At 32.1% G+C, this 14495-nt stretch overlaps 1 protein-coding gene across 3 annotated transcripts in view; it reads left to right on the top strand.

Moving 5' to 3' along the window:
• The window catches only part of LOC134243045 (neuronal acetylcholine receptor subunit alpha-10-like), a 63919-nt gene that overhangs the window by 37991 nt on the left and 11433 nt on the right, over positions 1–14495 (top strand). The window lies entirely within an intron of this gene.

Below are 14495 nucleotides of genomic sequence, written 5' to 3' on the forward strand. Positions count from 1 at the left end.
GAAACAGAGTAAAAACAATATGTTCCCCAACTTCGTTTGGGGAACATAATTACCTGCACGTCCACCTCACTCGGCATTTTAGTTGCGAATGCTTAAAATGGGATACTAAATCAACTTTCTGCTAAAATCATCTCATTGGTTGAGAGATATGTACCCAAATATGATTGTAAATTGGTGAGGTCATTAGAAAGGTCATGTCACAAGTCATTTAGAATACTCGTTTCCTACTGTATCAGAGATACAGGGCGGGGCCCGGCTCGAGCTATCGCTCTCGCCTCAAGCCCCGCCCTGTATCTCTGATACAGTAGGAAACTCATACTCTAAATAATACTTATCGAACAGATGTACATGCAAGTCCATACGATTTACAAATTACTCATTCTAAAGACTCTGATCTCCTTCTTATGCCTACAAAAATGACAATTCATCTTAATTTTAAACTGTAGAGTTACCATTTATTTAACCAGTGAATTTTATAATTTTGTGTGTGCATGTATAGGTTGGGGCAGTCTCACTGTTTTTGGTTTTTAATAAAATAAAAATAAAAAGTGGAGGAAATGTGCAATTTTCACTTACTAATTAGGTCCCATGCAAACTAGAGTATGTAAATGCCTTGAAGAAATCTAACTCTAAGATACCAAAGATCCCAGATCATATTTTGGTTTTGAAATTATTGAGAGTCTATATTATAATCCTCATCAAGGAAATAAAAATGGTATTTTATCACTTACTGAAATAAAACAAATACCACAGTTTACATAAATGACAGTCATTTCAGGGAAAATCAGCACTTCAAAATTTTTTCATCACTTTTTACCATTTTCATGTATATGCACATGATCAAATGCATCAATGCATCTTTTCTGATAACTAGCTTACATTTGAAGACACTATATAGAAAAAATCAAGTTTATTTTTAATTGTGCTAAAAATTTTACAATTTATCATATACTGTTATAAAAAAATATTTGAAAGTTTTCCCAAATAGATGGAACATCAAGCAGCTTTAAACCAGAATTTTTAGGTGTAATTAGGGCCACTTAATTGACTCCATGATTGTCAATTATAAAATTCATATTGTGTATATTTCGAATACGTGTATCATGAATTAATTTTGCTTGATCACAAAAATATGTTGATGGATATATATTCTCTATATATCTCTTTTTCACTCACTTATTAATGCAATAACTCATTGGAAAATTTTCTACAATGTTCAAGGTCCTCCACATTTATTACTTTTATTAGATGGAACCTTTTTTTATCTTGCAACATTTTTGAAATGGGTCTTTAGATTTAAAAAAAAATGTTTACTTATTTATTTGTTTATTTATTGTTAAAAAAAAACAAATGCTTTTAATTAACAAGATGCTTCAAATTATTTTTTGTTAACCTTTATTTCAAAGCAAAGCTTGATTTACGTATGTAAACAACGTGCACAGAAAAACGTCTGTGACTTGCCAGGTTCAATCTCGCGCATTATTGTTTTTATTTAGACGGTGTAATGTATGTCTACTTACAAAACACCAAATAAACAAATAATAACTACCGTATGTCCAAAATATAAAACTTTGCCGACCATATAAGCTCTCGATATGCTTCAGACTGAAGTTCAGTAGCATGTGCATCCTACTTTCGTATTTACAGGAAGAACTTCGCAAGGTTAAGGTCAACTCAAGTTAACCAGAGTTTTTCTGCTAAGATATCGAAAATTTCTAAGTAATTTTAAGTCTACTAACACAAATTTATTAGAATTATTGATTATTAACTATTTTTTGGATTTATTTCTTTATTTTCCTTTATATTTGAGCAAGTTAGTAGATATTTATTACATGCGCGTTTTTTCCCTGTTTCCAAAAATAGCGGACTGACTTTTCATCGTAACAAACGCCAACACCTTCACTTCAAATCACAATTTCACAAATAATTCGCATATTTTCACATCTTAATTACCTAGTTTTCAATGTATAGTAGTTTTATAATACATATTGATAGATTTTTAGTAATTCACAACTCATTTATACGTTCTATACAAAGTTTTATGTTACGAAGTGCTAATTCCAAACTCAGACCCAATATATTGGGTTCCCGCACGGTAGCGTTTATGACGTCAGACCCAATATATTGGGTTCCCGCACACAAAGGGTTAAGAAATAATAGATTTCCCCATAAAACTCAAATATTGACGCTTCTCGAAATATTGAGAGGATCCGTGCATGAGTTGTTCTATATTACCGAATTAAAAAAAAAGACATATTGGCAAAATATTTCAATCATAAATGTGGTATTGCAGTCCACTGAAGTGCCATGGATTACTTTTCAAAGTAAAGGATTTTTTTCTGTTATAGCCAATGACAGAGCATTGTTTTTCTGTTTTAATAGCATGTAGAGAGAACTCGATATCTCTCTCCACGAAAGACTTTACGAAAATACAGCTCTCGAGAGATTATTTTCTCACAACGTTAGAAATTTCACAGAAATCATTACTTTTTCAGTGATGACAAAGGGAGTCGACGGGGGTTTTATTGTATGAAAATTAAAATAGATTTCAAATCCAGCTTTTCATTTATATTCAAAGTTGTACAATTATGAGAAGAGGGAAAAGGTATGATCTTTCAAATCCATTACCTACATAAGATGAACATAAGTAAAAATATACGTTTAATGATATTTCATTGATTCAGAAATCGGACAAAAATTCCTCCGTAGTACAAAATTTCGATTTATCTTCTTTCCAAAATATTTTTTTTCTTAATCATAAAGATAACTGTGTCCAAGAACCATATTAACATTACAATTATTAGCCAATGTTTTCTGATCCCGTTTGTGAGGAGTGATCAAAACCCTTAAGCTAACATAGATGGATTAATATACATATTTCTTTTATATCGCGTTTCGACGGAGTTGGAAGGGACACAACGCACTATTTTTTGTGTGATGGGAAGGGGGGGGGTAGCTTGTCCTTATGTGCATAATTTATTTGACGTAGTTTGTATAGGAATTGTTGTAGAATGCGCCTTGACTTATAGATTATAGAAAATATTCTTTTGTGAGGGAATGCTACGCTTATCGGTGCCCTCACTAATCTTTGTTTTTTCTCAGAAAATTTTGTTTTGTATATTTAATAAAAAAAAAATTGTAAATTATAAACTGAGGTTCAACAGAAAATGTACTTGTATAACAAATGTGATCACCTGTCGTGTTCCTTCTAATAACTAGTCATTGAAACAACAACAAAAAATCCGGCACATGCAGACTTTTACCAATTAAATTTATTCTTCCTCAATTCCTTTGTGTGTTTAGACTCTGTTTTGTCAGATGGGAAGTTGTTATAAATGCAACAACCGCGCTTTCATGTGGTAATTATCAATAAATTAACAATACATCACAAATCTGATGAAGAGCATTTCTGTGTTTGGTGCATCCGGGAATATGAGGTCTCCCTTCTCTAGAGATAATCCGAATTTTCGTTATCTCCATCAAACAATAAAAAACAACTTTGAAAAGCCTCGCAAGTGTAACTCATCTCCAGTCTTCGACCATGATAAAAAAAGCAAAGATTTGGAATCATATTTGTCGATCAGAAAACCATTTAATCTTTTTGTTTTGCTATGTTTTGTTTTTGCAGACATTGAAAACGTGAACATTCTTGTCGAAAGAAGACACGTGTTTTTTTTCACCGTTTAGTTTTTAGATGTATAGCGAATGTCTCCAATAGCTGTTTCTCTTTAGATAATTTTATATCCGTGACGCGTCATGCCAAACAGCTGACCGTATAACAAAACTAAGGTAAAAACCAATCCGAAAATCGCTTCCAAAAGACCATTGCAAAACTTATTTGAAAGTTCTCTTGTTGAGAATACATTGAATGGTTTGTATTTTAGAGAGACTGGGATTTAATTATACTAGCGGTAATCCATTGTTTACCAATAGCTCCCTCTCTTAGGACAAAAGTCTTCAAAATCATATGTTAATTTCGAATATTTTTTAATATTCCAGACAACCTCAATGAATTTGAATGACCACATCTATGTTGGATTCCAAAACTTCATAAAAATCTTTACAAACAAAGATACTTAGTGGGTTCTACCAAGCATCTTTCTTTACTCCTCGCCAAAATTTGAACAGTAGTGAAGGAGAATCTTCACGAGTACTGTGCAACGATATGCTCGAGAAGTGGTGAAAATCTTGTACGGATATTTCAAAATTTCAAGGCACTTTTGGAAAATTTGAAATCACAAAATCTTACCAAAATCAAAAGTATAAAAACTTACGACTTTTCAACTTTATATACACAGCCATTCCCCACAATAAATTAAAGTCCAGGCTTTTTGATATCATTGACAGCTGCTTTATCAATAAAAATTAAACTGTAAATTTATTTGCTTTGTCATTTCTCATTTTCAAAACTATTAAAAAGATCCTTGAGTTTCTGATTACCAATATCAATGTAGTTTTTGTAGATTAGGTCTTCCAACAATCCATTGGTATTCAAGTTGGTACAAAATGCGGCCCTAAAATACCAGACCTATTTTTATATTTTTGTCCAATCTTTTACATGAAAAGAAGAAAACACTTGCGTAATGTGGCCTTAAACTCGATATATCGACGACGTACTGTTATTAACAATGGTCTATTTTCATTCTTATGTCGATACAATATATCTCGGTGAGTTTGAGATAAAAGGATATCACAAAGTCTGACACAGGATATTTTACTTGAAAAAGACGTTAATGGTTATCTAACAACCAACCTTTACAATAAAAGTGATGACTTTAACTTTTCAATCGTCAACTTCCCTTACTTATGCAGCATGCGATATACCTTCATCACATGAATCAGAGGTTTATATCTTTCCGTTGATTCGATACGCAAGAGCATGCTCTACGTATGAACAATTCTACAACGAGGTCTACAACGATTTTCAAACAAGTTCATGAAACAGGAATATCATCAGTCTCATTTAAAGTTCTATGGTCGATACAATGACCTTATCAGCAAATACAATTTTCCATTAAAATGCTGGCCGTTTGCCATAATTATTGTTAGTCCATCAATTTTTTACACACTGAATTGAGGACGGATTTTTCCGTTATTTTCCGATCATGACAAGGAGCACACGGCGGGTATGACCAGTCTGCAGGGGATGCGCACCTCTTCATGGCACTTGCTCCCACCTCTGATGTTTTTGAGGTCCGTTTTTTGTATTATGATTTGTATTGTTTAATGGACTTTTGAGCATGAATTCTGTTCGTTATCTCCATATATTTAATTGTTCATTCATAAAATGTTGCTTTGACGTCAAAGATTTTTTTTGAAAGACCTTTTTTGATTAAAAACTTCACATTTTCACCATACCTTGCGAGGTAAAATTTGACAGAAATTTGACAATTCAGTACCAGAATGAAGCTATTTTCACAGTGGATTGTCTTCCCTCTAATTATAAATTTTTACACGGATATGGTTTTAAACAAATATCACAACATGCACCACATCAATATGGTGTACTTTGTTTTGGATGATGATATACAAATAATTGTGTATAATAATTACTCAAAAAGCCTCTTTTGTTTTTGTATGAGGGCAGCTAGTGAATGAGATGTGTTCAGTTTTCAAGTTAGTACGAGTGTATGTCCTTAAATTGGAAGATGTTAATTTTATGATTTAGTCATTTAAACACTGAAGCATTTATATTGATGCTACCTGTAGGGAACACATTTAAGAAGAACATTTTGATACAGATAATTTATCAACCTCAAGAAATAAGAACTAACAAGCTTAGCTAATTCAGGGAACTAGAGTACCCCGTTTAAAGAAAAAAGAAGTGTGAAGAACTGGAGAAAAATGCAGATTGAAAGAGAAAAATTGTCAACTTTGTCAGGTTTTGGTCTTCAATTCAATAAGAGCTTCTTTTAATGTTTAAGAAATTCATGTCCCAAAGTTTCATTGCAAAAGATCATCCTAAAAATGAAATTATTATCTGCAAACTATATATGCAAATGAAATGAAATATATTTTGCAAAATACGAAAAAAATGAATGATGAGACTTTTTTTTGATTTGGACCTCAAATTCGATACAGGTCTTCTCTACGTCAAACATCTCATCTGGAAAATATTTGTTTTCCCCTCGACCTTTGACTGTTGTGATAGAAAATTAAAATTGAAAAGTTCAAAGACTTTAAAATATATTGTTTGGGAACGAAAGTGTTTAATACATCACAAACAGAATTAATGAATTTTACCTTCACCTTTTGCTTTTCGAAAGATTTACCTACTAAAAACGGATTTTTAAAATGACCTTGACCTTAAAATAGTCTCTTCCCTGAGCCATGGGGTATTGTGGTACAACATTTAATTAAAAAGTTCAAATCTTTTTGAGATTTTTGAGACATACAGCGCGAAAACAAAAGAGTTTCACACAAACAGAATGAATGAAATAATGACCTTGATCTTATGACCACAAAATTAATAGGGATCTATGTATTAAAAAAAGAGAGAGAGAGAGAGAGAGAGAGAAAATAACTTAAGTTTATATGATACCCAAGAGAGTTTCGAAGTTGTTCACCGGATGAAATTGGTCATAAATTGTACATTTGATTTAGATCTTGTAAACATGTGTCCCTATCTTTGAGATGAATTCGCTAAGTGATTTTTTTGTAATAAAAAGGTATTTATTTTGTATTACGGGAGGGTAAGGGAGAGGGTATTCTAAAATAGGTTTATAGTTATTTTCCATTTTCTCTTGCTTTCTATGAAGTGAAACTATTGAATTTCCGGAAATTTTGAGTAATATTTCTATGGACATCGGAAGGATATCAAAGTTTCTGTAGTTCAATAATAGCTATTCTGGCATCGATGATTGTTCGTTTTGCAATGGTGTCTGCTGATTTTGCAATTGAGTCTTATGTTATATTTTATAGGCTGTTTGTTTTTAATTCCAGTAAGTTTTTGGCGAAATGAACTGTTCGTTTTGTATTGTCTTTATAACATTTCCGCCACCGATAGATCTGTTGTTTTTTTTTTCTTTTAATATATGAGAATTGAAATATTTTTCCATTTACTTTTTTTAATATTGGAAGTATAAAGGTTTTGTAAAAATATTCACTTTTGCGTTGAATTCCTTTACTTGCTTGTGTTGTTCATCATAAGATTATACCCACGGCTAGACATTTTTTTTTATTATTTACACACAGGCCGCTCTTTAGTTAACATGGACCAGTATGCCGGGTATACTCTAGATACTGCATCTTTCTTCATTACTTAATATCTTTGCACCTTTTTTCTGGTTGGACCATGTTGCCTAACTATGGGAATATTCGTACCAAATATTTCAGTGTATATTTTACTTTTTTGACAGAATGTTGTCTTATGTGTCGTACATGCCTTTTCCTGCTGCTTCATCTATTTCGAAAATGTGTTAATTGTACACATTATCACGTTTACATATATATATATATATATATATATATATATATATATATATATATATATATATATATATATATATATATATATATACATGGTAAATATTTAGTTTGACATCTTAAAGAGAAGTGTTACTGACATCTTATGTTTTGAAAGGTTTTATTCCTTTGCACTTAATTCATTATCATTATCCAATTGCTACAGTTTTTTTGAACAATTTCCCGAATTCCAGAATAAAATGGGTCATCTATATTCTAAAGCTTCATAGTTTGCTTTGTCAAGAGGTCAAAAAGTTCAAAATAATTCGTTTCGCCCAATTATGTGATACATAATAGAAGTATGCCTTGATTTGAAACTTTGTATGAAATATTAAAGGGATCACTGTGCCAAACCATAGGGTAGCAATTAAAAGCAATTAGTAAAATATGAAACCCTAATACCACCCTCTACAAGAGAGAAGCGTATGATTTGGGTGTCTTTGAAAAGGTGTTACATTGATGCTGCCTCGCACCTCTGCACGTGGCGATATTGCCCGTACTTCTTTTATCGACATGGCTACAGAATATGTTTCAAATATCTTAATCTGTATCAGGTTTGTATAAAAAGAACTCCAGGGAACCCCCTCTATGTCAGCAAACACAGAAAGAATCTTGGCACTTTACATATTTTCATATTTCTAAAAACTTTAAGGTTATGTTTTTGTTTTGTAACTGATCAGGCGTCTCGGTATAATTAATGTAACGCGGTCAGTTGAGGGAGAACCGTGTAAAATTATCTTACTCAACACATGATTCTCTTTCTCCTGTATGCTTAACACTTGCACAGGACTTGGTTTCATCAGAAATGTGGCGATTGAAATCGACGGATGCCCGGTATCAGAACAAGTTTTCCCAAGTTTTCCTAGGTACTGCGCAAGCTCTGTTTAATGCATCGTGACACAATTTTATTTACCGAGCATATCATGAGAGCCATACTGATGTGATGAAAAGTTGGTAATACGTACTGAATTATTTCCATCTCTTCATAATAAATGACTAAAATCTCTCGTGTTACTATGAGTATATATATTTTACTTGTTTTTTTTTAGTTTTTTTTTAGTTTTTTGAAACATTTCTGTCGTTTATCTTTTTTATAGTCGCTTTCATTTTTGTCGTTTTCTGTAGTGTTTTTGCCAGTTCTCTGATTTATGTTTGTCCATTTCTGTCGTGTTTGCCAGTTTTCTGTAGTGCTTTCGTCGTTTTCTTTTGTAGTTTGTCGTTTTCCTTAGTGTTTTTGCCAGTTTGTTATAGTGCTTTTTGTCGGTTTTCTTTTGTATACACGTGTATTGTCACTTTCTGTTGTGTTCCAGTCGTTTTCCTTGATAGTCGCTTTCATCTGTCTCGCTTTCTGTAGTGTTTTGTCGTTTTCTGAAGTGTTTTTGTCGTTTTATATAGTGTTTTTGTCGCTTTCTGTAGTCTTAATATATTTTACTATTAATTGTGGAGATCCTTTAGTTATTTTGTGCCATTTTTGCCACACCCACTCTGTGCTCCTTGTCATGATCGGGGAATAACGGAAAATTGGTTTGAAAAATGTCAGTCTTCAGACACTATAATGAAATCTCTTTCATTTTAATTATATATCTCCTTTGGTGCAAGACTTTTGATTAACGCAATGAATGTGTATTTTGTATTCATCTTGTTTCAGGCAGAACATCAGTGCTTGCAGGTCAAATTAAATAGTAAATATTGTCTAATTACTCCAATTTACAAGATGGGGATTTAAAAAAAAAGCTGAGGCGACATTGTGGGGTTTCGTAAGAAAAAAACGCTAATCGGTCAACAATTTGTTTAATAACTGTCTATAACTAGAATTCAACACGCACTGCTTGAGGAGCTAGTGCTTAGGTGAGGGAAAACGGTCTCCACGTGAAATCCACAAGTCTGCGTAACGATGATTCACGATGATGATGGAGAGCTTAGCACATGAAGAGGATGGAAATCCAATTTAAATTCCTGAAAATTTGGCAGGGATTTTAATCACCTTGACCCCTCCCTCAAAGGTTTAGAATCTACCGGAAATTATATGATTTTGACAGTCAATGTGATATAGGCACCATAAAAAGGTATTACATCGAAATCAAGTTCATTAAGTTATATTTCGGTATGAATTTATTGGATTCATTTATTTCTGCTTTAATTGAGATCATGAGGATAATGGATTAACCATCGCTTCATGTGGATATAACAAAATGGCACAAACTGTCAATAAATCATAACACAAATAGACCTATAGATGAAGATATATCTGGCATTGATGAACAGCTTAACACACGGAATGTTTGGAAGATTCTGGGTACAATAATAAGATCGTCTCTTTATTGTACCTTTTTCTTGAATTTGTTTTATTGTCACAATAGAACGTTTGTTAATATGAAATATGATATGAATCAGAAAATAGTCCTCAAGTTTGCAGACACATACGCGTTTCTTTCATTAAATCATCTTATGAACATTGATTTTCGTTTTAAGATTCGGATATTGATTTTAGCTTATGGCAATCCTATCCGTATGCTTGCTCAAGATGTCTTGAGAAAAAAACCTAGTGAATTGATGAAACATCAAAGCTTGTAGCATAACCTTTAATATTTTCGATATTTTTTTTCATAAATACGAGTATACTACAGTACACAATATATAATGCAAGACTTATGACTGACGACATCGGCTTTAGCAGTTGTATTGTATATAGTTGATATTTCTCTGAAGTGGACAATGATTGATTGATTTTTGTGTGAAGTAAATAAATATCGAATCCACAATATAGCAGGAAGAAAACCATTTAAAAAGATTCAGACATGCTCATTATTTTGCATGCATAAGTAAATAAAAATGATTGTTATTCGAGTGCCATCTGAATGATATGCTCTGTAAATTGCTGATCAATCCGATTGACAATATATATGAGGGTTTGGAAGACTATGTTTTCCAAAAATCCATTGGAATTGCCATTGTTATCAATTGCGCTCCTTTCTAAGCAAACCAGTTTTTATATTCATGGAAGCAGTTCTGTTCCAAAACATACCGGTATGTGAAAAGAAGAAAACACTTGCTGTGTCATTCAGCTTGAGAATTAGATATATCGACGACGAAATAAATGTTACCACAGAGTCTGACACATTCGTTTCAGATTTGGATATTGACTAGAAAAAGACTTTAATGGTAGTCTAACAACAAAACTTAATGATATACATGATGACTTTAATTTTACAATTGTCAACTTCCCTTGCTTATGCAGCAATAAAGTTACATTGTAACCCTTGTAACCTGTGTATGGGGTTTACATATTTCAGTTGAATTGATATGTAAGAGCATGCTTTGTGTATGGCAATTTCTAAAACGATCGAGTTAAGGTACTGAAAACAAATTGAGAAAACAAGATTATCAACAGTCTCGTTTAATGCCATCTCTTTGTAAGTCTTAGGGTCGGAAAACATTGACCTAGTCAGCAAATACAATCTACCAATAAGTCAAATGCTGACTGATGTTTTTCATGATGTCTTACTTTGCTCAACACTTAATATTGTTAGACCACTATTTACACACTGAATTGTCGACGGATTTCCCCGATATTTCCCATTATGACAAGAATCCCATGGCGGGTATCACCTGTTGGAGGGGTCCTTACTCCTCCATAGCACCACCAGATGTTTTAAAGGTCCGTGTTTGCCCCGCCCAAACTTTGTTTTGCATGTTTAAAACTTCTGCGCTCGTTCGTTATCTCCATATATTTCATGAACCTATGGAAAGAAAACAAAAACAGGTTTCTTAAATTTCCTTCAAAGCCCAATTAAAATGTTTTATGCAAGTCATGCATCCATATTGCGTATTCAGAACAAGCAATATTTAATATTAAGAAATTTTAAAAGGAAAGGCTTTTTCTTTTTTATCTCTTTTTTATCCGCATATTGATCAAAGAATATATGTATTTAATAATTCGGATAATTTATGCACAATGTTATAAGGTGTTGGAGGAAATACTGACGATTTACATATACATGTATTATCTTTTTTTTTCTCTCTCTTTAATATTATCTGTAGATGGATAGTGGATAGTGTGAAAGGGTGAGTGTGTGTGTGTGTGTGTGTGTGTAAGGCATAAATGTAGATATGTTTCCTCTATCTCTTTGTTTATTATGAGAAAAATATAAATTAAAAAAAAAAAAAAAGAAAGAAATTTTAAAAACCTTTCAAATTTCATTGTTTTGAGACCGAACATAATTGTATAGATCGAAGTGGCGCCGTTCAGAAAGTAGACAAATATACTCACGCATGGTGAAAGATGCGAAGTAAACACTGAATTGTTTACAAAGAATATCGCTTTTCCTGTGTTAGTTTTGTACGTATTTAATTCAATTAATTATGCTCTTTAATCATTTTGTTCAATACATAAACATTCTAGAGACTCCTGGAATTTAGAAAATGAGTTTAAAAATTCTATTTATGTGATGAAAGATTGTATTAATGAGCTTATTTTCTAAACTTGTTGCAATAACTAACAGAACTTGCAGTGATTCAGAAATAAACTCTAGGAAATTATGAAAGGTCCCTTCTCTACAATAAATAACCTTCACTTTTATGTAAACTTTACAACAGAATTACAGGACATTTAAAACTCCTTCTGATATATGGAACATCAGCCCGAGAGGTAAGAGAGCAGATAATGCATAGGAAGTACCACCTCTGTCCAATCTCCCCTACAATCTTATACATTCATTATAGCATTAATTATTTGGCGGCAATTTGCTTCGTAATATGCAAACATGAAAGAAGAATCATTATTGAAAAGAAATAAACATGATAAATGTGTACTTTAGGTTAGAATGATGAAGAAATAATCGCATCTTTCTAAATCACGTAAAACCGACTTAATTTCATAAAGTGCAACTGACGCAAAAACCTTACAATGTAAATCAAAGGTCATTGACTTGTTCTCACCAAAACGTTGAAAAGTCATGCTGATGGATGCGTAATAAGGGATAACATTAAAGACGCTATGACAGCGCACATTGGTAAAAGAAATTGTCCTGTGGTAATACATTAAAAGTGATAATATTTAAATTCAATTTTATTTTGGTACATTGCCGATCAAAAAGTTTTAGCAGGAGGCAGGTAAAGTATTCACTAAGGTTGAACTTTTGCAACAGACACTTAATGCAGCCGGAAGCAGCTACTGTAAATCGCCTGTCATTTGCGAGAACTTTACTTTCAGCTTATTTGGCGCGAAAATATTTTCGCATATACACTGGACAAAATTGCAAACGCACCACCCAAGAGAATTGATATTTTACTTTTAAAAACCTGTTTATGATGTATTTGATATATAAATATGTTACTTTGATAAGAAATAAGGCATGTTAATGTCAAACCTTATAAATAACTACAAAGTTTACTGAAGTGTGACCAATTCATGGAAAAAATTAAAATCGTGTCTCTTCAATTTTAGGTGAAATTTTTTTTTTATTTTTTCTTTGTATTTGTGTTCTTCCCATTTGTACTAATTAAAAACTCAGAAAAGGTTACACCATATGCGGCGTTTGACTCTAAAGCAGACAGTATGGCGTCTATAAGGGGTTCCTTTAGAGAAATCTGTAAAAAATAAAAAATTTCACTCATGAAAAATTGTTCCAAATAGGTTAACAAACATGAAAATGTTTACTATAGATTGTCACGGCATTAGGTTAGCAGCATACAATAAGTTGAAAATGGTTCCACAAAACTGAGTTGAGTGGATTTGGTATGGACATTAAGGCACTGGGTTATTACTAGGCGATAGAAGAGTCAATTACTGTTTGTTATTTGATATATAACTTGGGGACTACTCCTGTGACAACCTCGCAGATCACCCTTAGTGATCATGAGTTTCATATCTGGGTAAAAATGGTGCGCAGTGCACAGCTGGAAATTGGTTTTCGGGCAAGAAGGTCATTTACGGGTCTTTTCATGATACCAAAACATTTTTCAATCCCACTGTTTTGGAAAAAATGACCTATTATATACATTAGCACCGACCTTACACATGCTCAATTCACAAATTAGAATTAACAAATGGTGCGTTAGCAATTTTGTCTAGTGTATATCCATATTATTTTTTATTGAAATAAAGTAATATAGCATCACAATTCGGGAAAATGTTGTCACACTTAAAATAAAAAATAAATTAATTTTAAAAAAAAAAAGCTTCACGCGAAAATGGCAGCCGAAACCGTGAGATATTATCTACATTTATTCAGTTTTGTTTAATTTTTCAACCAGATTTCTTTTGGGTTTCTCCTTTCCATGTGTGTGTGTGTGTGATTTTTAGTTATTTCTGGATAATGATTATTCTTGCACTTCATATTGTGAACTTCATATTGGGAAAACATTACTCTGCTCAACACTAAAAGCTCAAAAGCCAATAACATTAAGTGGAATAAAAATGAAATCAAAAACAATTTCTTGGTCCTCGAAGACAAATCAATCACTTTTATGTGTCTAATTTAGTTTTAGTTTCTTTATTTTTTATGTGTCCCTTGCTGTATTACTTTTATGCATTATTTGTGTATCCTTTTATTATTGGAAAAAAAGACGTCTTTTGACCATCCGCTAACCATTCACCAAGACACTGAGAATAAAATCAAACCTTGAATTACTTATCCATTTAAAGTAATAATTTCAAAGTTCTAGAAATTATAAATTGGTATTATTCAGACATCCTGTTTTAAGTTTCCATAATGTTTCAAAATAAAGTTAATAGAATAATTTATTACATTGCAGATGTTTATGTTTACCAATTTTTGGATTTCTATATCAGACATGTTTTTTAAAAATTATTTTGTTTCTTTTTCTTGCAAGAAATGCTATTACATTTAATTGGAAAGAACCAATTCGTAATCGTTTTTTTCTTGATAAGATATTGCTCGTGTTATTTTATGGATAATAATATATGAAAACCCGATAAAAAGAACATAATTCTAAATGTTTATTGTTCTACCTTTGTGATAATGGTATTTTTTTTTTTTGACGCTATGATTTATGTGTCAGTTCTCATG

This window comes from Saccostrea cucullata, unplaced genomic scaffold (genome assembly GCF_032062105.1).
Source record: "Saccostrea cucullata isolate Sc308-1 unplaced genomic scaffold, CSIRO_AGI_Scuc_v1 ctg501, whole genome shotgun sequence".
NCBI lineage: Eukaryota > Metazoa > Mollusca > Bivalvia > Ostreida > Ostreidae > Saccostrea > Saccostrea cuccullata.